Source organism: Schistocerca cancellata, chromosome 5, assembly GCF_023864275.1.
Source record: "Schistocerca cancellata isolate TAMUIC-IGC-003103 chromosome 5, iqSchCanc2.1, whole genome shotgun sequence".
NCBI lineage: Eukaryota > Metazoa > Arthropoda > Insecta > Orthoptera > Acrididae > Schistocerca > Schistocerca cancellata.
The window spans coordinates 74245485-74267810 of record NC_064630.1 but is presented as its reverse complement, the minus strand read 5'-3'; the positions used below and the strand labels follow the sequence as shown (position 1 = coordinate 74267810).

The 22326-nt window shown below is 45.1% G+C and overlaps 1 protein-coding gene and 1 pseudogene across 1 annotated transcript in view; both read right to left on the bottom strand.

The window, feature by feature from the left end:
- The window catches only part of LOC126187933 (uncharacterized), a 466086-nt gene that overhangs the window by 360023 nt on the left and 83737 nt on the right, over nt 1-22326 (bottom strand). The gene's annotated exons all lie outside the window — the stretch shown is intronic.
- LOC126189318 (5S ribosomal RNA) lies at nt 15633-15750 on the bottom strand (annotated as a pseudogene).

Below are 22326 nucleotides of genomic sequence, written 5' to 3'. Positions count from 1 at the left end.
AGCGGTGCCTCACCGCAGCATCAGCTTCTGATGCAGCTTCCTCAGCTGCGTAGAATGCGTAGAATGCTACCCTGCAAGGGATGTGTTCGACATCCATACCCACCTGTCAAACGTGGACACAAGACTTCTGCAGTAAACTACTATAAATAAATTTAAAATGATTGGGCAGGTGTGTGTAGGACCGCGCACTCTGGGTACTGTACAAAATTAATTACGTACGAGGTGCGACAATAAAGTAATGAGACTGATTTTCTTTGCAAGATGTGGCAATCCTGCAGGCTTGCGTAGGCACAATGTCTTTGACCTTGGTCTATAAGCTGCTTCTAATCCAAGCGGTACATCGATGCAACTGCTCAGTCGTGAGTTGTGCTGTAATAAGTTAACACGTGTTTGTGTCTCTCGTCACGGAAATGGAACCGCATAATATTGCGCAACGGTATGCCATTTCTTTTTGCGTTAAGTTAGGTGAAAACGCGACGACAACTCACGGTAAGCTTCAGAAGGCTTTTGGAGAGGAGATTATGTCAAGAGCTCAAGTTTTTCGTTTAGTGAAGGCAGAACGCATGTTGAAGATGAAGACCGCAGTGGACGACCATCAACCTCACCGACGGATGTCAACTTGGCCAGAGTGCGTGAACTCGTACAATCTGATCGAAGATTATCCATGAAAATGATTGCAGAAGAATTGAATATCAATCGAGAAACGTTACGTCTAATAATAACTGAAGATCTTGGTATGAGAAAGATATGTGCAAAAATGGTCCCCAAAAATCTGTCACGACAAAAGCGAGAAACACGGAAAAATGTGGCAGCCAATCTGTTAGAGCAAACTGAAATTAATCCAGAATTGCTGAGTCGTGTTATCACTGGTGATGAAAGTTGTTTTTTTCGGTACGATCCAGAGACAAAACGCCAAAGTTCGCAATGGTGCTCAAAGGGATTACCCAGACAAAAGCCGGCCGGTGTGGCCAAGCGGTTAAAGGCGCTACAGTCTGGAACCGTGTGGCCGCTACGGTCGCAGGTTCGAATCCTGCCTCGGGCATGGATGTGTGTGATGTCCTTAGGTTAGTTAGGTTTAATTAGTTCTAAGTTCTAGGCGACTGATGACCTGAGAAGTTAAGTCGCATAGTGCTCAGAGCCATTTGAACCATTTTTGAACCCAGACAAAAAAAATGGCTCTGTGCACTATGGGACTTAACTTCTAAGGTCATCAGTCCTCTAGAAATTAGAACTACTTCAACCTAACTAACCTAAGGAGGCAGGATTCGAATCTACGACCGTAGTGGTCGCGCGGTTCCAGACTATAGCGCCTAGAAAAGCTCGGCCGTCACCGCCGGCCAGACCAAAAAAAGCTCGCATGTCAAAGTCAAAAGTGAAATGCATGCTTGTGTGTTTTTTTGATTCCAAGGGAATTGTTCATAAAGGCCGGCCAGAGTGGCCGAGCGGTTCTAGGCGCTACAGTCTGGAACCGCGCGACCGCTACGGCCGCAGGTTCGAATCCTGCCTCGGGCATGGGTGTGTGTGATGTCCTTAGGTAGTTAGGTTTAAGTAGTTCTAAGTTCTAGGGGACTGATGACCTCAGAAGTTAAGTCCCATAGTGCTCAGAGCCATTTGAACCATTTGTTCATAAAGAGTGGGTGCCTCCTGGACAAACAGTTAACCAATATTACTACAAAGAAATTTTTAGAAAGACTTCGTAAAAGAGATGTTCGTGTCCGTGCCAACATTGCTGATAATTGGATTCTGCATCACGATTATGCGCCATCCCATACTGCTCTGTCAGTACAGCAATTTTTAACCTCAAAACAAATTTCAGCACTACCACAGCCACCTTATTCACCAGATATCGCTCCGTGCGACTTTTTTCTATTTCCAAGAGTCAAAACGGCGGTCAAGGGACACCATTTTCAATCAACACAAGATGTGCAAAAAGCTGTGACGAGGGTCTTACAGAAGATGAGTTCCAGAAATGTTGCCATCAATGGCAGATGCGCTGGAAAAAGTGTGTGCAATCAGAAGGGAACTACTTTGAAGGAGACAACACTAAACTTGACTAAAACGGTAAGAAACATTTTTTTTTCACATCAGTCTCATTACTTTATTGTCGCATCTCGTATATAGACAGTTCATCCATTCCAAAAATCGAAGATATTGACGAATTTTACCTATTATCGCCATTGATACTGGCAAGACATCGGTCTCAGGGATTCCACTACTTTCGAGTCTGAAGTCGGATAACAAAAGACGAAAGAAATATTTTTTTCGTGTGGTACAATTAGAAATTAAGGTTTTCGGATTTTTCCGCTTACTTGTACTGAGAAACCTTGCTTACTGCCAAATTTCATGATTCTAGACCAACGCGAAATACCACACAGGTTCTGACAACTGTGTTTTCGAGTATCAAAATATCACTCAAATGACCGTTTTGATTGCATTGACTTGGAAGCTTCATTTTTTTTACACCGCCAAGGGACCATAGACCTTAGTATGTGACATAAGTTTGGACTCTGATGCGCCGAACTGTTCCAGAGAAAAAGGGTTCTTAATAGTCGGACAGACAGGCAAACAAACGGAAAACAAAGTGATCCTATAAAGGTTTAGTTTTTACAAATTGAGGCGAACCCTAAAAATGAATCGACTACTTCCAAGCTGTACACGGCGAACTGCCCACGCCTACCCACCCCTGAGAAGCCAAGTACCTAAAATACGCTAATTACAGTTCTTAATTAAACAACTGCACTTGAGTGTGATATCTTCGATCAATATCCAATTAAAGGATTAGGTGCCCTAGGTGCAGGAGAGTAAATAAAGTATAACATAATTGAAACTTCCTGGCAGATTAAAACTGTGTGCCCGACCGAGACTCGAACTCGGGACCTTTGCCTTTCGCGGGCAAGTGCTCTACCAACTGAGCTACCGAAGCACGACTCACGCCCGGTACTCACAGCTTTACTTCTGCCAGTACCTCGTCTCCTACCTTCCAAGCTTTACAGAAGGTCTCCTGCGAACCTTGCAGAACTAGCACTCCTGAAAGAAAGGATATTGCGGAGACATGGCTTAGCCACAGCCTGGGGGATGTTTCCAGAATGAGATTTTCACTCTGCTGCGGAGTGTGCGCTGATATGAAACTTCCTGGCAGATTAAAACTGTGTGCCCGACCAAGACTCGAACTCGGGACCTTTGCCTTTCGCGGGCAAGTGCTCTACCAACTGATCTACCGAAGCACGACTCACGCCCGGCACTCACAGCTTTACTTATGCCAGTACCTCGTCTCCTACCTTCCAAGCTTTACAGAAGCTCTCCTGCGAACCTTGCAGAACTAGCACTCCTGAAAGAAAGGATATTGCGGAGGCATGGCATAGCAACAGCCCTCTATAACATAATTGCTTTATTTCCACAAAATTTATCTCAGTTGGACTAACAAGGGGACCATGCTTACTCGTCATTACAGATTTCGTCCAAATTTATAGTGTATGTAGGGCTTGGGCAGAAATGAAAGTGACAGGAATGGAAGTTGCAGATGGCCAAGCAATCAGAAAAACATAGCATTCTTCTCTCTGGTAGGGCGAAGAGAGGGACATTTATGTTACACGCTGATGAGCCAAAACATTATGAAGTCCTGCTTAATTGCTTGTTTGTCCGTGTTTAGAACGAAATTCATCGCTGATTCTGTGTTTTAGGGATCTGACATTTTGCTGGTAGTTTGTGGAGGTATGTAGCATTAGACTTCCACGCAAAGCTCATATTGTTGTTGTTGTGATCTTCAGTCCAGAGACTGGTTTGATGCAGCTGTCCATGCTACTCTATCCTGTGCAAGCTTCTTCATCTCCCAGTACCTACTGCAACCCACATCCTTCTGAATCTGTTTAGTGTATTCATCTCTTGGTTTCCCTCTACGATTTTTACCCTCCACGCTGCCCTCCAATGCTAAATTGGTGGTCCCTTGATGCCTCAGAATATGTCCTACCAACCGATCCCTTCTTCAAGTCAAGTTGTGACACAAATTTCTCTTCTCCCCAATTCTATTCAATACATACTTATTAGTTATGTGATCTACCCATCTAATCTTTAGCATTCTTCTGTAGCACCACATTTCGAAAGCTTCTCTTCTCTTCTTGTCTAAACTATTTATCGTCCATGTTTCACTTCCATACATGGCTACACTCCATACAAATACTTTCAGAAACGACTTCCTGACACTTAAATCTATACTCGATGTTAACAAATTTCTCTTCTTCAGAAACACTTTCCTTGCCATTGCCAGTCTACATTTTATATCCTCTCTACATCGACCAAATTGAGTTATTTTGCTCCCCAAATAGCAAAACTCATTTGCTAAATTAAGCCTCTCATTTCCTAATCTAACTCCCGCAGCATCACCCGAATTAACTCGACTACAAGCGTGTCTCACTCTCTTCCCAACCACTGCTTCCCGTTCATGCCCCTCGACTCTTATAACTGCCATTTGGTTTCTGTACAAATTGTAAATAGCCTTTCGCTCCCTGTATTTTACCCCTGCCACCTTCAGAATTTGAAAGAGAGTATTCCAGTCAACATTGTCAAAAGATGTAGAAATGTAGGTTTGCCTTTCCTTAATCTATTCTCTAAGATAATTCGTAGGGTCAGTATTGCCTCACGTGTTCCATCATTTCTACGGAATCCAAACTGATCTTCCCCGAGGTCGGCTTCTACTAGTTTTTCCATTCGCCTGTAAAGAATTCGTGTTAGTATTTTGCAGCCGTGGCTTATTAAACTGATAGTTCGGTAATGTCCACATCTGTCAGCACCTGCTTTCTTTTGGATTGGAATTATTATATTCTTCTTGAAGTCTGAGGGTATTTCGCCTGTCTCATACATGTTGCTCACCAGATGGTAGAGTTTTGTCAGGGCTGGCTCTCCCAAGGCTATCAGTAGTTCTAATGGAATGTTGTCTACTCCCGGGGCTTGCTTCGACTTTGGTCTTTCAGTGCTCTGTCAAACTCTTCACGCAGTATCATATCTCCCATTTCATCTTCTTCTACATCCTATTCCATTTCCATAATATTGTCCCCAAATACATCGCCCTTGTATAGATCCTCTATATACTCCTTCCACCTTTCTACTTTCCCTTCTTTGCTTAGAACTGGGTTTGCATCTGAGCTCTTGATATTCATGCAACTTGTTCTTTTTTCTCCAAAAGTCTCTTTAATTTTCCTGTAGGCAATATCTATCTTACCCCTAGTGATGCATCCTTCTACATCCTTACATTTGTCCTCTAGCCAACCCTGCTTAGCCATTTTGCACTTCCTGTCGATCTCATTTTTGAGACGTTTGTATTCCTTTTTGCCTGCTTATTTACTGCATTTTTGTGTTTTCTCCTTTCATCAATTAAATTCAATATCTCTTCTGTTACCCAATGATTTCTATTAGCCCTCGTCTTTTTACCTACTTGATCCTCTGCTGCTTTCACTATTTCATCTCTCAAACCTACCCATTCTTCCTCTACTGTATTTCTTTCCCCCATCCTTGTCAATCGTTCCCTAATGCTCTCCCTGAAACTTTCTATAACCTCTGGTTCTGCCAGTTTATCCAGGTCCCATCTCCTTAAATTCCCACGTTTCTACAGTTTCTTCGGTTTTAATCTACAGTTCATAACTAATAGATTGTGGTCAGAGACCACATCTGCCCCTGGAAATGTCTTACAGTTTAAAACCTGGTTCCTAAATCTCTATCTTACCATTATATAATCTATCTGACACCTTCCAGCATCTCCAGGCTTCTTCGCGTAAATAACGGGCCGCTGATTTGCGTACGCGGTGATGGCGCCCGATAGCGACACAGATAGGTTCCCTAGAATTTACATCAGGCGAATGTGGTCGCTGAGACATAAACGTGAGTTCATTATAATGCTCCTCAAACAACTGTAGCACGATTCTGGCTCCGAGACAGGGACAGTTATATTGCTGAAAGGTGAAATCGCTGGCGGGGAATCAAGCGCGAAGGGATGCAGTGGTTCGCAGCTGTCAGCGTGTCTCCGATTGCTATCACAGGTCCCACGCAAGCGCAGGAGAATGTCTGCCGTAGCATAGTACCGCTCCCCCTAGCCTGCGTCCGTGGCGCGCTGCACGTTTCGAGCCGCCGTTCGCCTCGATGACGGCTTTTGCGGAGACGACCATCGACCTAGTGTAACAAAAACGTGAGTCACCCGAAGAGCCGACACGTTTCCATTGATCGACCGTCGAATCCTGATGCTCCTGTGCCCTCTGCAGTCGTAACTGACGATATCGTTGGGTCACCACGAGAACGCGTAGAGATGGTCTGCTGCGGAGCTGCATGTTCAACAATGCACGATGAACAGTGTGTTACGGAACACTTGTGCGTGCACCAGCGCTGTGGTCTCCTGGTAGAGGTGCTACAAATCACCATCTGTCCTCCTTTACAGAGGAGACAAACCGAACTCCACGTTCTGGAAGAATCGCGGACGTCCAACCAATAAGCACCTAGTGGTCGTTTCATTGTCCTTGCCCTTTCCGTACATCCTCACGACAGTAGCACGTGAACACTCGACCAGCTACGCTGGTTTGGAGATACTTGTTCACAGCTCCTGCCTACTAATACTCTGCCTTTGACAAAGTCGCTTTTCTCACTAAATTTCCCCATTTGCAGCCCATATCTTCGCTAGGGTGATCCCCCATCCGTGTATGATCCGCTTATATACACTCCTGGAAATGGAAAAAAGAACACATTGACACCGGTGCGTCAGACCCACCATACTTGCTCCGGACGCTGCGAGAGGGCTGTACAAGCAATGATCACACGCACGGCACAGCGGACACACCAGGAACCGCGGTTTTGGCCGTCGAATGGCGCTAGCTGCGCAGCATTTGTGCACCGCCGCCGTCAGTGTCAGCCAGTTTGCCGTGGCATACGGAGCTCCATCGCAGTCTTTAACACTGGTAGCATGCCGCGACAGCGTGGACGTGAAACGTATGTGCAGTTGACGGACTTTGAGCGAGGGCGTATAGTGGGCATGCGGGAGGCCGGGTGGACGTACCGCCGAATTGCTCAACACGTGGGGCGTGAGGTCTCCACAGTACATCGATGTTGTCGCCAGTGGTCGGCGGAAGGTGCACGTGCCCGTCGACCTGGGACCGGACCGCAGCGACGCACGGATGCACGCCAAGACCGTAGGATCGTATGCAGTGCCGTAGGGGACCGCACCGCCACTTCCCAGCAAATTAGGGACACTGTTGCTCCTGGGGTATCGGCGAGGACCATTCGCAACCGTCTCCATGAAGATGGACTACGGTCCCGCACACCGTTAGGCCGTCTTCCGCTCACGTCCCAACATCGTGCAGCCCGCCTCCAGTGGTGTCGCGACAGGCGAGAATGGAGGGACGAATGGAGACGTGTCGTCTTCAGCGATGAGAGTCGCTTCTGCCTTGGTGCCAATGATGGTCGTATGCGTGTTTGGCGCCGTGCAGGTGAGCGCCACAATCAGGACTGCATACGACCGAGGCACATAGGGCCAACACCCGGCATCATGGTGTGGGGAGCGATCTCCTACACTGGCCGTACACCACTGGTGATCGTCGAGGGGACACTGAATAGTGCACGGTACATCCAAACCGTCATCGAACCCATCGTTCTACCATTCCTAGACCGGCAAGGGAACTTGCTGTTCCAACAGGACAATGCACGTCCGCATGTATCCCGTGCCACCCAACGTGCTCTAGAAGGTGTAAGTCAACTACCCTGGCCAGCAAGATCTCCGGATCTGTCCCCCATTGAGCATGTTTGGGACTGGATGAAGCGTCGTCTCACGCGGTCTGCACGTCCAGCATGAACGCTGGTCCAACTGAGGCGCCAGGTGGAAATGGCATGGCAAGCCGTTCCACAGGACTACATCCAGCATCTCTACGATCGTCTCCATGGGAGAATAGCAGCCTGCATTGCTGCGAAAGGTGGATATACACTGTACTAGTGCCGACATTGTACATGCTCTGTTGCCTGTGTCTATGTGCCTGTGGTTCTGTCAGTGTGATCATGTGATGTATCTGACCCCAGGAATGTGTCAATAAAGTTTCCCCTTCCTGGGACAATGAATTCACGGTGTTCTTATTTCAATTTCCAGGAGTGTACTTTGTTACCGAGTCACGTGTCCACAACGCCATCAGGCGGCATCCAACGTCTTGGTGGACAGTGGTCATAATGTTTTGGCTTACCAGTGTAATTTCTAGACAATGGTTGGCGCAGTGGATCGAGTACACACCGATAATCCGAGGCACATGGGGCTAGTCTACGCAGAATCATTATTTTTTTTTTTTTAATCACCGAGTTTTTCGATTTTAACTGAATGGTGCACTAGAGTTCTTGCGAAAAGGTCGAACGATCAGTAAGCAGAATTACAAGATAAACACCGTTTACTTGAAGCAATCCTGATTTGTGGCGATACATGACTTTTGCACCACGATAACGCACCTACTCACACTTCGTTGATTGTCTATAAATTTTGGACCAAAATAGTACTGTAACGATTCTCCAGCCTTTACATTCGTCAGAAACGGCCTTATATGACCTCTTGTGTTCTCAACAACACAGAAAACCTTGAGGGGCCTTCCTTATACAAGCATGGATAAGATTAAAAACGTATCTCTGACAGAGCTGAAAGATACCCAGTGATCAGTTGCAGAAGTGTTTCGGTAGTTTCAAAAAGCGCTGACATAAGTGTACAATATCTAATTGGAAGTACTTTGAAGAGTATAACATTAATGTCGACGAATAAATAAGTTCCTTTAAAAAAACTAGAATTTCTGTTATTTTTGGAACACACCGCATATTCTCTCCCCTAATTTTCTGCAAAAACACATTTAATTGATTATTAATAGCTCTCGCTTTCTCATACATACCAAGAATGTTAGGTTTGAGTTATTCAATTCCTTAGTAACTCTTAGTTCATTGATATCTGTATAGTCCTTGTTCTGTTGGGCTGTAAATATTGTACCCAGGTTCGTCCATTAACCATTATCTACCCCATCCTATAGATCAAACGAGCGATAGATACCGGTATGGGTCCTACCTGCCACTATTCTACACTACTGGCCATTAAAATTGCTACACCACGAAGATGACGAGCTACAGACGCGAAATTTAACCGACAGGAAGAAGATGCTGTGATATACAAATGATTAGCTTTTCAGAGCATTCTGACAAGCTTGGCGCCGGTGGCGACAGCTACAACGTGCCGACATGAGGAAAGTTTCCAACCGATTTCGCATACACAAACAGCAGTTGACCGGCGTTGCGTGGTGAAACGATGTTGTGATGCCTCGTATAAGGAGGAGAAATGCGTACCATCACGTTTCCGACTTTGATAAAGGTCGCATTGTAGCCTATCGCGATTGCGGTTTATCGTATCGCGACATTGCTGCTCGCGTTGGTCGAGATCCAATGACCGTTAGCAGAATGTGGAATCGGTGGGTTCAGGAGGGTAATACGGAACGCCGTGCTGGATCCCAACGGCCTCGTATCACTAGCAGTCGAGATGACAGGCAGTTATCCACATGGCTGTAACGGATCGTGCAGCCACGTCTCGATCCCTGAGTCAACAGATGGGGAAGTTTGCAAGACAACAACCATCAGCACGAACAGTTCGACGGCGTTTGCAGCTGCATGGAATATCAGCTAGGAGACCGTGGCTGCGGTTACCCTTGACGCTGCATCACAGGCAGGAGAGACAGCGATGGTGTACTCAACGACGAACCTTGGTGCACGAATGGCAAAACGTCATTTTTTCGGATGAATCCAGGTTCTGTTTACAGAATCATGATGGTCGCATCCGTGTTTGGTGACATCGGGGTGAACGCACATTGGAAGCGTGTATTCGTCATCGCCATACTGGCGTATCACCCGGCATGATGGTATGGGGTGACATTGATTACACGTCTCGGTTACCTCTGTTCGAATTGGCGGCACCTTGAACAGTAGACGTTACATTCCAGATGTGTTACGACCCGTGGCTCTACCCTTCATTCGATGCCTGCGAAACCCTACATTTCAGCAGGATAATGCACGACGGCATGTTGCAGGTCCTGCAGGGCCTTTCTGGATACGGGAAATGTTCGATTACTGCCCTGGCCAGCACATTCTCCAGATCTCTCACCAACTGAAAACGTCTGGTCAATGGTGGCCGAGCAACTGGCTCGTCACAATACGCCAGTCACTATTCTTGATGAACTGTGGCATCGTGTTGAAGCTGCATGGGCAACTGTACCTGTACACGCCATCCAAGCTCTGACTCAATGCCCAGGCTTATCAAGGCCGTTATTACGGCCAGAGGTTGTTCTAGGTACTGATTTCTCAGGATGTATGCACCCAAACTGAGTGAAAATGTTATCACATGTCAGTTCTAGTATAATGTATTTGTCCAATGAATACCCGTTTATCATCTGCATGTCTTCTTGGTGTAGCAATTTTAATGGCCAATAGTGCAGCTGTTCTGGAGGCTCGTATGGAACCCGTTGTCTGGCAAGTCACTTGCTTTCCTGTCTCACACTAGTCGTTTGACCCCATTATACAGATACATCACATGCTTCAGCTTCCGTCAGTTTGTTCTCTGGATAAACTCTACTTTTTTTTGTTCCTGTTTTTCTGTTTCTGTCATTACTACGTACAGTGTACTGTACTCGTATTCCAAAGAACCATGTTTCAAAACCCTGTCCAATTATTGTGACTTATTGATCAAATGTAAGGCAGATGGTGCTATGGTTATTGCAGTAATGACAGCAGCTATTTCCTCCAGCAGTGTGAAAGGAAAAATAAATTAGATAAGTAAATTCTCCCCCAATTTTTGCCCAGTTGAACTTGTATTTTTCTCTAATCTTCGATTACCTACACTCTGATCTTTCTTCGTCTGTTTTTACCTGCCCTCATGTTAAAGCCGAAATCTGCAAAATCTATTACTAGTACACGTTGTACAGGGTAAAACAGGTGTGATAGGCTGCCTTAAATACAGGTTGTTTCAGAGTCCTTGCGACAAATGTCTAGGGACGATAGAATACATTTTCTCTGACGTTTCCAGGCGATACTAGTCATTTGCTATAATTGATTATGCCCCTGAGAAGCGCCAAGTTCTGCGGAGTTGGTATGCAATGTGTGTTTCCTGTAATTCAGTCGTCTACAGGTCTACAGGTCATCGTACTTCGTGAAAAAGGGGGTAGGCCGAGCTTCTGAAATATGTTTCTGCGCTTAGAGACACTCATTCACAAGGTTTTCTTGCTGAGAGTCACTCTAGTAATATATTGGGATGGGTTGTATGCACACGCTAGGTTAGTAGACCCTGCTAGTTCGGTGAAATTTCGTGCGAGGGCCGGCGAATTTATATATAAAAAAAAGAAAAAGAAACAAACCGTCACCTAGAGTGGCCGAGAAACGACAGCGAACGTCTTGCCTCTAACAAAAAATTTTCTCCATGACACTTGATACATGATCCCCTAGACGTTTATCGCAAAATTTGAAGCGCCCTGTTTATCCAGAATGAGTAAACATGTAGGGGTGCGATTGTCGTTCAGTTATAGCAGATGACGCGACGAACATTTTGACGTGTGCAAGTAATTCTTAATAACGTTTACAACTGCTGAATTACAGCATCGTTTTTTATAGTGGAAATAGTACTTCTTTGTGGTGTTGGACAGGGCTTTGAAAAAGCACTTGCACGGCATAACATGTGTGGAAATCGATCAGGAAGCAACGAAGTAATGCGCAAACCACAGTCCCATCATCAGCAGAAGAAGACCAAAAATTTTCGCCCTACTCTACCAAACCCAAGCAGACACGTAAGACAGGGACTGTTTATTTGTTTACCTGTATTCATACACCCCACGGGTCTCTGCTCTGCAGTAATACCGGCCACACAGCTTTCTAATGAACCTACTCTGACTTTCACAATGTATGACAATAGTAAAAGTAAATATGGTTCATTCCCGTCACAGTTACAACAGTTGATATACCGCCATAACATTTCGCGATCATTGGATTGTTCATTAGGAAATCACAAAATGGGAGGCAAGATCACCAGATTTAATACCTCTGGATATTTTCTGTGGTAAAAATTAAAACAATAGGACTACAAGGAAACACGCATGACTCCTTAAGATAAGAAATGCCATGCAACATCTGTATAAGCTATGGTAAGTCCCAATGAAATTCAGTGTGTACTACTGTATGTCCGGAGTTGCTGTATAACTTGCACCAATGTTCAAGGTCATGTGCATGTCCGTTTCGCGTTTCAATGTGGCCTAGCGTAGGCAGTTACGTCAGACGTTCCGAACTGTGTTCGAGCGCCGTGCGTGAGGCATCGTAGCAAAGGACACGTAATCTTATTGCTCGCCTTAGGCCTTGCGTAACCGTTTCAGGCGTCGCTAAGCTTTCCGTTCGGCTATTTGTGGAAAAGTGAGCATATTCTGTGCGAGATCTGTTTTCGGTGTGCGCTAGAGGAATGCGAATATATTCTTCGAACGTAAAAAGTCTTAGTACTGGGTGAAAATAAAGTAAAACTTTAGGTAATGCTCAGTTGTTGTTAGCAAGATAACTATATAGTGAGCAGTTTAGACAAAATACGTTTATCTTCACATAATAATATATAAATTAACACTGTTTGATATTCCGCTATAAATGTTATTAAGATAGATAATTATAAAAATACATTGTCCCTTCAACAGTAGAACACACACACAAATGTTCTGTAATATATATATATATGACGCAGCCTAATAAACTGGTATCAATAGATTCTCATGTAACAGCAAAACAAACACAGCTTAGTATTTGTTAATCATTATACAGCCTCTTTCATGATTTACAGCACGTCACAAATTAACACTGTGTCATTAAGTTACACATGATACAGATCCTCAGCTACACTCACGCTCTCAAATTAAGGATAACTGCAAAATGTGGTGCCACACAACTTGGCACTACACAAAATTGGCATTAATAGCAATGGCATATAGGGAACACACACGACATAGATCTGTAAGTCCACGGTATTGGTGATAAGTTGAGAAAATCGTCCCGAAACACATGTGCTACAAAACGCCACTGCTTCCTGCGCTGTACCGTGACATCAGTATGGGATATGATCACCATGCACACGTACAGAGGCCGCACAACGGGTTGGCATACTCTGGATCAGGTGGTCGAGCAGCTGCTGGGGTATAACCTCCCATTCTTGCACCAGTGCCTGTCGGAGCTCCTGAGGTGTCGTAGGGGTTTGAAGACGTGCAGCGATACGTCGACCGAGAGCATCCCGGACGTGCTCGATTGGGTTTAGGTCTGGAGAACAGGCAACCTACACCATTCGCCTTCTGTTTCAAGGTACTCCTCCACGATGGCAGCTCGGTGGGGCCGTGTGTTATCATCCATCAGGAGGAAGGTGTGACCCACTGCACTCCTGAAAGTGCGTACATACTGGTGCAAAATGACGTCCCGATACACCTGACCTGTTACAGTTCCTCTGTCGAAGACATGCAGGGATGTACGTGCACCAATCATAATCCCACCCTACACCATCAAACCACGACCTCCATACAGGTCCCTTTCAGTGAGATTAAGGGATTCTGGTACCTGGTTCACGCCGGATGAAAACCCGGCGAGAATCGCTGTTCTGACTATACCTGGACTCGTCCGTGAACATCACCTGGGACCACTGTCCCAATGGCCACCTACTGTATTCTTGACACCAGGCCTTACGGGCTCTCCTGTGACAAGGGGTCAGTGGAATGCACCTTGCAGGTCTCCATGCGAATAAACGATGTCTGTTCGTTCGTCTGTAGACTGTGTGTCTACAGACAATTGTTCCAGTGTCTGCGGTAAGGTCCCGAGCAAGGCTACCTGCAGTACCCCGTGGCCGTCTGCATTCAATGATGGTGAGATATCGTTCTTCTTGTGGTGTTGTACATTGTGGACGTCCCATTGCTCAAATGGCTCTGAGCACTACGCGACTTAGCTTCTGGGGTCATCGGTCGCCTAGAACTTAGAACTAATTAAACCTAGCTAACCTAAGGACATCACACACATCCATGCCCGAGGCAGGATTCGAACCTGCGACCGTAGCGGTTGCTCGGCCCCAGACTGTAGCGCCTAGAACCGCACGGCCACTCCGGCCGGCCGGACGTCCCATACTGTAGCGCCTGGACATGTTTCCTGTCTGCTGAAATCATTGCCATAATCCTGAGATCACACTTTGTGGCACACGGAGGGTCCGTGCTACGACCTGCTGTGTTTGACCAGCCTCCAGTCGCCCTAGTATTCTACCCCTCATAACGTCAACAATATGTGTTCTTTGTGGCATTTTCAACACACAGTCACCATTAGCACGTCTGGAAACGTCTGCACACTTTCTTGCTGCACCGTACTCTGACATGCACCAACACACCTCTCCATATGTGGACTGCTGCCAGCGCCACCGTGCGACGACCGCAGGTCAAATGCACCGCATGGTCATACACCGAGGTGATTTAAACCCGCAAACCGCCCACCAGAGCGTTGTTTCACCATGTATCAGCATTATCCTTAATTTATGAGCATGAGTGTAGTTTCATTTCTAATCATATGTAAAATTAATAAATACAACTTTTAGATTAGTTCATAGATTTACAGTCAGTTCGTGCGAATTATGCTATGATTTAACGACGCGCAGCGGATGTTTTAGTCTTTGATTTGTCACCGCGTGGAATTTAAATGTATATCTGCCGGCTATATTTTCATCATTTTGGGATACTTCGTTACGTAAAGTACGAATGCAGGCTTCCTCTGCTTAAAAAAAAAAGGTTCAAATGGCTCTGAGCACTATGGGACTTAACGTCTCAGGTCATCAGTCCCATAGAACTTCGAACTACTTAAACCTAACTAACCTAAGGACACCACACACATCCATACCCGAGGCAGGATTCGAACCTGCGACCGTAGCGTTCGGGCGGTTCCAGACTGTAGCGCCTAGAACTGCTCGGCCACCCCGGCCGGCGCTTCCTTTGCTCACATTAATCCGATTGGTCCAGATGACGTACAGCGAAATATCGTGCTGAAGCTAGCAAAATGTTTGAAACCAGGTCGCACACCAATGACATCAAATTCGTGCTACGTTCACTGCGACACCTTTGTTTTGCTCGATGAAAGACCATGTTTATTTCTGCTCACATTGGGTCTGTTATAAGAAACATCTTCGCTGAAGGAGAGGCGGTCGAATATCCCATACAAAGTTCGTAAAGGAATCCACTTACCAAAAACTTTATCAGCGCACTTCGCACAGATGTCTTGAAACCACTCTGGTATAGGACTTCCACTCCAAATCTCTGAATGAGTCAGTAAAAGCGATTTTAAGATTTAGGAGATTATTATGAGACTCAGGGAAAATTTTCCGTAGGTCAATATAAGCCAAAAACAAAACAAACACTGTCCTAACAGACCTTGAACGTGCAACGGTACCCGCCGGCCGCCGTGTCGTCCTCAGCCCTGAGACGTCACCGGATACAGATGTGAAGGGGCACGTAGTCAGACACCGCTCTCCCGGCCGTTGTCAGTTTTCGTGGCCGGAGCCGCTACTTCTCCGTCAAGTAGTTCTCAATTGGCTTCACAAGGGCTGAGTGCACCCCGCTTGCCAACAGCACTCGCGAACTCTGACGGTCACCCATCCGAGTGCTAACCAAGCCCGACAGCGCTTAACTTCGTTGATCTGACGCGAACCGGCGTTACCACTGGGGCAAGGCTGTTGACGTCCGAAGTAAGAGTGATTTCAGGTGTGCCGCAGGGGAGTGTCATAGGACCGTTGCTATTCACAATATACATAAATGACCTGGTGGATGACATCGGAAGTTCACTGAGGCTTTTTGCGGATGATGCTGTGGTGTATCGAGAGGTTGTAACAATGGAAAATTGTACTGAAGTGGAGGAGGATCTACAGCGAATTGACGCATGGTGCGGGGAATGGCAATTGAATCTCAATGTAGACAAGTGTAATGTGCTGCGAATACACGGAAAGATAGATCCTTTATCATTTAGCTACAAAATAGCAGGTCAGCAACTGGAAGCAGTTAATACCATAAATTATCTGGGAGTACGCATTAGGAGTGATTTAAAATGGAATGATCATATAATGTTGATCGTCGGTAAAGCAGATGCCAGACTGAGATTCATTGGAAGAATCCTAAGGAAATGCAATCCGAAAACAAAGGAAGTAGGTTACATTACGCTTGTTCGCCCACTGCTTAAATATTGCTCAGCAGTGGGGGATCCGTACCAGATAGGGTTGATAGAAGATATAGAGAAGATCCAACGGAGAGCAGCGCGCTTCGTTACAGGATCATTTAGTAATCGCGAAAGCGTTACGGAGATGATAGATAAACTCCAGTGGAAGACTCTGCAGGAGAGACGCTCTGTAGCTCGGTACGGGCTTTTGACAAAGTTTCGAGAACATGCCTTCACCGAAGAGTAAAGCAGTATATTGCTCCCTCCTATGTATATCTCGCGAAGAGACCATGAGGATAAAATAAGAGAGATTCGAGCCCACACAGAGGCATACCGACAATCCTTCTTTCCACGAACAATACGAGACTGGAATAGAAGGGAGAACCGATAGAGGTACTCAAGGTACCCTCCGCCACACACCGTCAGGTGGCTTGCGGAGTATGGATGTAGATGTAGATGTAGATGTAGAAGTCAATGTAAACTACCTGATGAAAACCACTATGTAAAGCGGGGCTGGCCTCTAGATGACACGAGAGGTGGCCACTAGTATAAAATGAGGCGGGGAGTACTGTATTGTAAGCAGAGGAGTACTAAAAGCAGAATGGGCCAGTCATGAGATCTTACTGACTTTGAACGTGGACAAGTCGCTGGATGTCATTTGAGCAATAAATCTATCAGTGACATTCACCCCCGACTAAAGCTGCCCAAATCATCTGTGTGAGTATGCAGTGGCCGGCCGGTGTGGCCGAGCGGTTCTAGGCGCTACAGTTTGGAACCGCGCGACAGCTACAGTCGCAGGTTCGAATCCTGCCTCGGGCATGGATGTTTGTGACGTCCTTAGGTTAGTTAGGTTTCAGTAGTTCTATTTTCTCGGGGACTGATGACCTCAGATGTTAAGTCCCATAGTGCTCAGAGCCATCTGAACCATTTCCGCTACGAGAGCAATACTTCCTTGGGAGTGGTCAGTCCTTTGTGATTAAAGCAGTTTGGTTCCTCATAAGTATCTGCTCACGAGGATGATGTTTTTCCAGTTTGTATGACGTCTGTTAGGAAACTGTTGTTTGTGTCTTGGTGTGACTTTCCGGCCACAACATGCAGTCGTGCCACACGCTAAACGAACTTCCGCAAGAACCTGCAACGATGGATCCTCCATCTTCGACAACGAATCTTCAACTGGAAACAATAGTAAGCCCCACCGTGGGCATGAGAGAGACTGCCGTGTACCATTTCGCAAGGTAGCGCCAGCAGCATTTAGATTATATTGGACGTACGTTTTGTTCCCTAGAGACACAGTGAGGACATCCTCAGTGATGTATAACATATCATAAAAAAACCAGAGTACATAATACATATTTGCAACAATAAAAGTGCGATATGCTAAGTAAATTAGTAGTTAAGTTTTTCATGGCGGCTGTCAACTTATTGAATGTGTGTGCGTCCCTGTATAATGCACCTTTCTGGACCAAAGTCAGAAACTTAAATCTTCGGGAAGATTGTTCTTGCTTAGATGAACTAAGATTTTGGATTGAAAACGATATATATTATTTATGCCAAATATCATTAAGGAATAAATAAATTATGATGCAGTAGTTAGTATCTCCAGTTCCCTGAACAGGCCCCAGCAGGACTTTCATACTATACATAATTCTTATTACGTGCTTTCGTATTCGGAAATCTATAGCTTAACTATATCAGTTGTCCTAAAAAGGCTCCCTTTAACATTATGAAATGGAAATACGGAAAGTATGATTGCTTTCTTATTTTTACATCAGCTACGTCTGAGAATATCCGCATTGCAAATAGAGATTTGTTTAAGCGCTGTGTCAGTTACGTGGTATGTTCCTACCAGTTGCATTTATTATTGTTGTTGTTGTGGTCTTCATTCCGAAGCCTGGCGTGATGCACCTCTCCATATTTCTCTATCCTGTTCAAGCCTCTTCATTTCCGAATAACTAGTGCAACCTGCATCCTTCTGAATCTGCTTACTGCATTCATATACTGTATAGCTATGGTGTTCTTTTAATCATTGACAAAGGTCTTTTTAGGCACTTGTGGATTTTATTGTTCTGAAGAAGGTGTAGTTATCTACGCCGAAACCTAGGTTAACACTTAACACTAGGTGCTTTTTTCGCAATCGAGGCGGGTTTTTAGTTTTTTAATATATTAACCAACGATTGCTGACGCGCTGCGATGTTGAAAGTTCTTAAATACTGCATTCATCTTTTGGTCTCCCTCTATACACCCCCCCTCCCTCCCAAACACACTTCTCTCCAATACTAAACCGGTGATCCCTTGACGTTTCAGAATGTGCGCTATCAACCGATCCCTTCTTTTGGTGAAGTTTCTATCTGGTTGTAATATCTTAGACACATACTGCGGAGAAACCTCTTGCAAATTCTGAACTACATATAGAGCCTCTTGTTTAGTCACAAAAAATTAAAAATATCACTGAACCTTTTTTAAACTGCAGTTGATTCCCTGTTTGTTGCAAAGTTTCTACCATCAGCAAACAAAAGAACTTGGCTTCAAGTGACGTTACTGATGAATGGTCGCTAATAAACGGTAATAAACGAACGGAATTACAATGGAACCTTGTGGGACACCATACGTAACTGGCTCCCAGTTTAGTAGTGGCTGGCAGCTTAATAAAGGACCCTTTCCCGTTGGCATCCTATGTTTCCTGCCAGACGGATACGATCTGAACCGCTCTGCACCATTCTCTGTTACTCCATAGTATTGTAACTTACTTAAAAAGATACAGTGATTCACACAGACTTTGAGAGATCACAGAATATATTGTTGTTGTTGTGGTCTTCAGTCCAGAGACTGGTTTGATGCAGCTCTCCATGCTACTCTATCCTGTGCAAGATTCTACATCTCCCAGTACCCACTGCAACCTACATTCTTCTGAATCTCTTTAGTGTATTCATCTCTTGCTTTGCCTCTACGATTTTTACCCTCCGCACTGCCCTCCAATACTAAATTGGTGATCCCTTGATGCCTCAGAATATGTCCTACCAACCGATCCCTTCTTCTAGTCAAGTTATGCCACAAATTTCTCTTCTCCCGAATTCTATTCAATACTTCCTCATTAGTTATGTGATCTACCCATCTAATCTTCAGCACCCTTCTGTAGCACCACATTTCGAAAGCTTCTATTCTCTTTTTGTCTAAACTATTTATTGTCCACGTTTCACTTCCATACATGGCTACACTACCATACAAATACATTAAGAAAAGACTTCCTGACACCTAAATCTAAACTCGATCTTAACAAATTTCTCTTCTTCAGAAACGCCTTCCTTGCGATTGCCAGTCTACATTTTATATCCTCTCTACTTCGACCATCATCAGTTATTTTGCTCCCCAAATAGCAAAACTCGTTTACTACTTTGAGTGTCTCATTTCCTAATCTAGTACCCTCAGAATCACCCGATTTAATTCGTCTACATTCCATTATCCTCGTTTTGCTTTTGTTGATGTTCATCTTATATCCTCCTTTCAAGACACTGTCAAAAAAAAAATGGTTGAAATGGCTCTGAGCACAATGGGACTTAACTTCTGAGGTCATCAGTCCCCTAGAACTTAGAACTACTTAAACCTAACTAACCTAAGGACATCAGTCACATCCATGCCCGAGGCAGGATTCGAACTTGCGACCGTAGCGGTCGCGCGATTCCAGACTGAAGCGCCTAGAACCGCTCGGCCACTCTGGCCGGCAAGACACTGTCCATTCCGTTCAGCTGCTCACAGAATACATTTGTAACTTGTAATTTATTGTGTAATGAAGTCAGTAAATTCTTGCTGTATGTGTAAGTAACATTCTCTGTATCTGAACTCTGTGGATATCCAGACTTTGACAGTATGCTGTTTGTACTCTAATGGTTAGGAAGCATCCTGTATATTATATTTTCTAAAAGTTTGGTTGGTTCGGCTTGCAGATGTTTGTACCAACTCTTATCTCACTAGAGATGGGGGATCCGCTCCTGAACTGATTCATAGAGTTGAATCTTTCAAAGGAGTGAACAATCAGTGATTCAGAAGAAAAGAACGGTAGCTCCAAACGTTTCCAATGGCAGAGAGAGAGAGAGAGAGAGAGAGAGAAAGAGAGAGAGAGACGGAGCATATCAGCGGCGCCTCTGCTGGTCAGAGCACAGTGCACGCCACACAACACAGTCGGCGCCGGCCTCTGCCCTGCTTCTACCTTGGCTGCCAGCATTGTGCAGTGCCCCATTGGATTTTGTGTTTCACATATGCCGTGCCGTCTCTGTGCGTCCTCTGCCGCGTGCAGTGTCTGGCGCACCTTAACTTAGCATCGCACTCTGTCGGTGATCGTTTCAGTCGCACGTCCTGCCCTCTGGGCAGTTGATACGAGCAACAGGACAGAGAGCCTCCTAGCGGAGAACATAAGAACTACTTGCAACAACCTGCTCGCAAGAGAACGGACGATTTGTCTCGGAGCCGGTGACTGGTGGCCGTTCACCGCTCCCCCCACCCTCGGAACTCGCCCGCTCAACGCTCACCCCACCGTTCTCGACTCTAGCCAGAGCGTTGAGCAAAGCAACACAGGTGTCACTCTGGTCTCTGCAGTCTTAGCTCACGCAGTAATACAGCTCACGGCTCGACCTGCTTGACTCAGCACCTCTGCATCGGAGTTCGTCTGTACTGGATATTGTTCTTCGTAGTAATACCGCTATGTTGTTGTTGTGGTCTTCAGTCCTGAGACTGGTTTGATGCAGCTCTCCATGCTACTCTATCCTGTGCAAGCTTCTTCATCTCCCAGTATCTACTGCAACCTACATCCTTCTGAATCTGCTTAGTGTATTCATCTCTTGGTCTCCCTCTACGATTTTTACCCTCCACACTGCCCTCCAATGCTAAATTTGTGATCCCTTGATGCCTCAAAACATGTCCTACCAACCGATCCCTTCTTCTAGTCAAGTTGTGCCACAAACTTCTCTTCTCCCCAATCCTATTCAATACCTCCTCATTAGTTACGTGATCTACCCATCTTATCTTCAGCATTCTTCTGTAGCACCACATTTCGAAAGCTTCTATTCTCTTCTTGCCCAAACTAGTTATCGTCCATGTTTCACTTCCATACATGGCTACACTCCATACAAATACTTTCAGAAACGACTTCCTGACACTTAAATCTATACTCGATGTTAACAAATTCCTCTTCTTGAGAAACGCTTTCCTTGCCATTGCCAGTCTACATTTTATATCCTCTCTACTTCGACCATCATCGGTTATTTTACTCCCTAAATAGCAAAACTCCTTTACTACTTTAAGTTTCTCATTTCCTAATCTAATTCCCTCAGCATCACCTGACTTAATTCCACTACATTCCATTATCCTCGTTTTACTTTTGTTGATATTCATCTTATATCCTCCTTTCAAGACACTGTCCATTCCGTTCAACTGCTCTTCCAAGTCCTTTGCTGTCTCTGACAGAATTACAATGTCATCGGCGAATCTCAAAGTTTTTACTTCTTCTCCATGAATTTTAATACCTACTCCGAATTTTTCTTTTGTTTCCTTTACTGCTTGCTCAATATACAGATTGAATAACATCGGGGAGAGGCTACAACCCTGTCTTACTCCTTTCCCAACCACTGCTTCCCTTTCATGCCCCTCGACTCTTATAACTGCCATCTGGTTTCTGTACAAACTGTAAATAGCCTTTCGCTCCCTGTATTTTATCCCTGCCATCTTCAGAATTTGAAAGAGAGTATTCCAGTTAACATTGTCAAAAGCTTTCTCTAAGTCTACAAATGCTAGAAACGTAGGTTTGCCTTTTCTTAATCTTTCTTCTAAGATAAGTCGTAAGGTCAGTATTGCCTCACGTGTTCCAGTATTTCTACGGAATCCAAACTGATCTTCCCCGAGGTCGGCTTCTACCAATTTTTCCATTCGTCTGTAAATAATTCGCGTTAGTATTTTGCAGCTGCGACTTATTAAACTGATAGTTCGGTAATTTTCACATCTGTCAACACCTGCTTTCTTTGGGATTGGAATTATTATATTCTTTTTGAAGTCTGAGGGTATTTCGCCTGTCTCATACATCGTGCTCACCAGATGGTAGAGTTTTGTCATGACTGG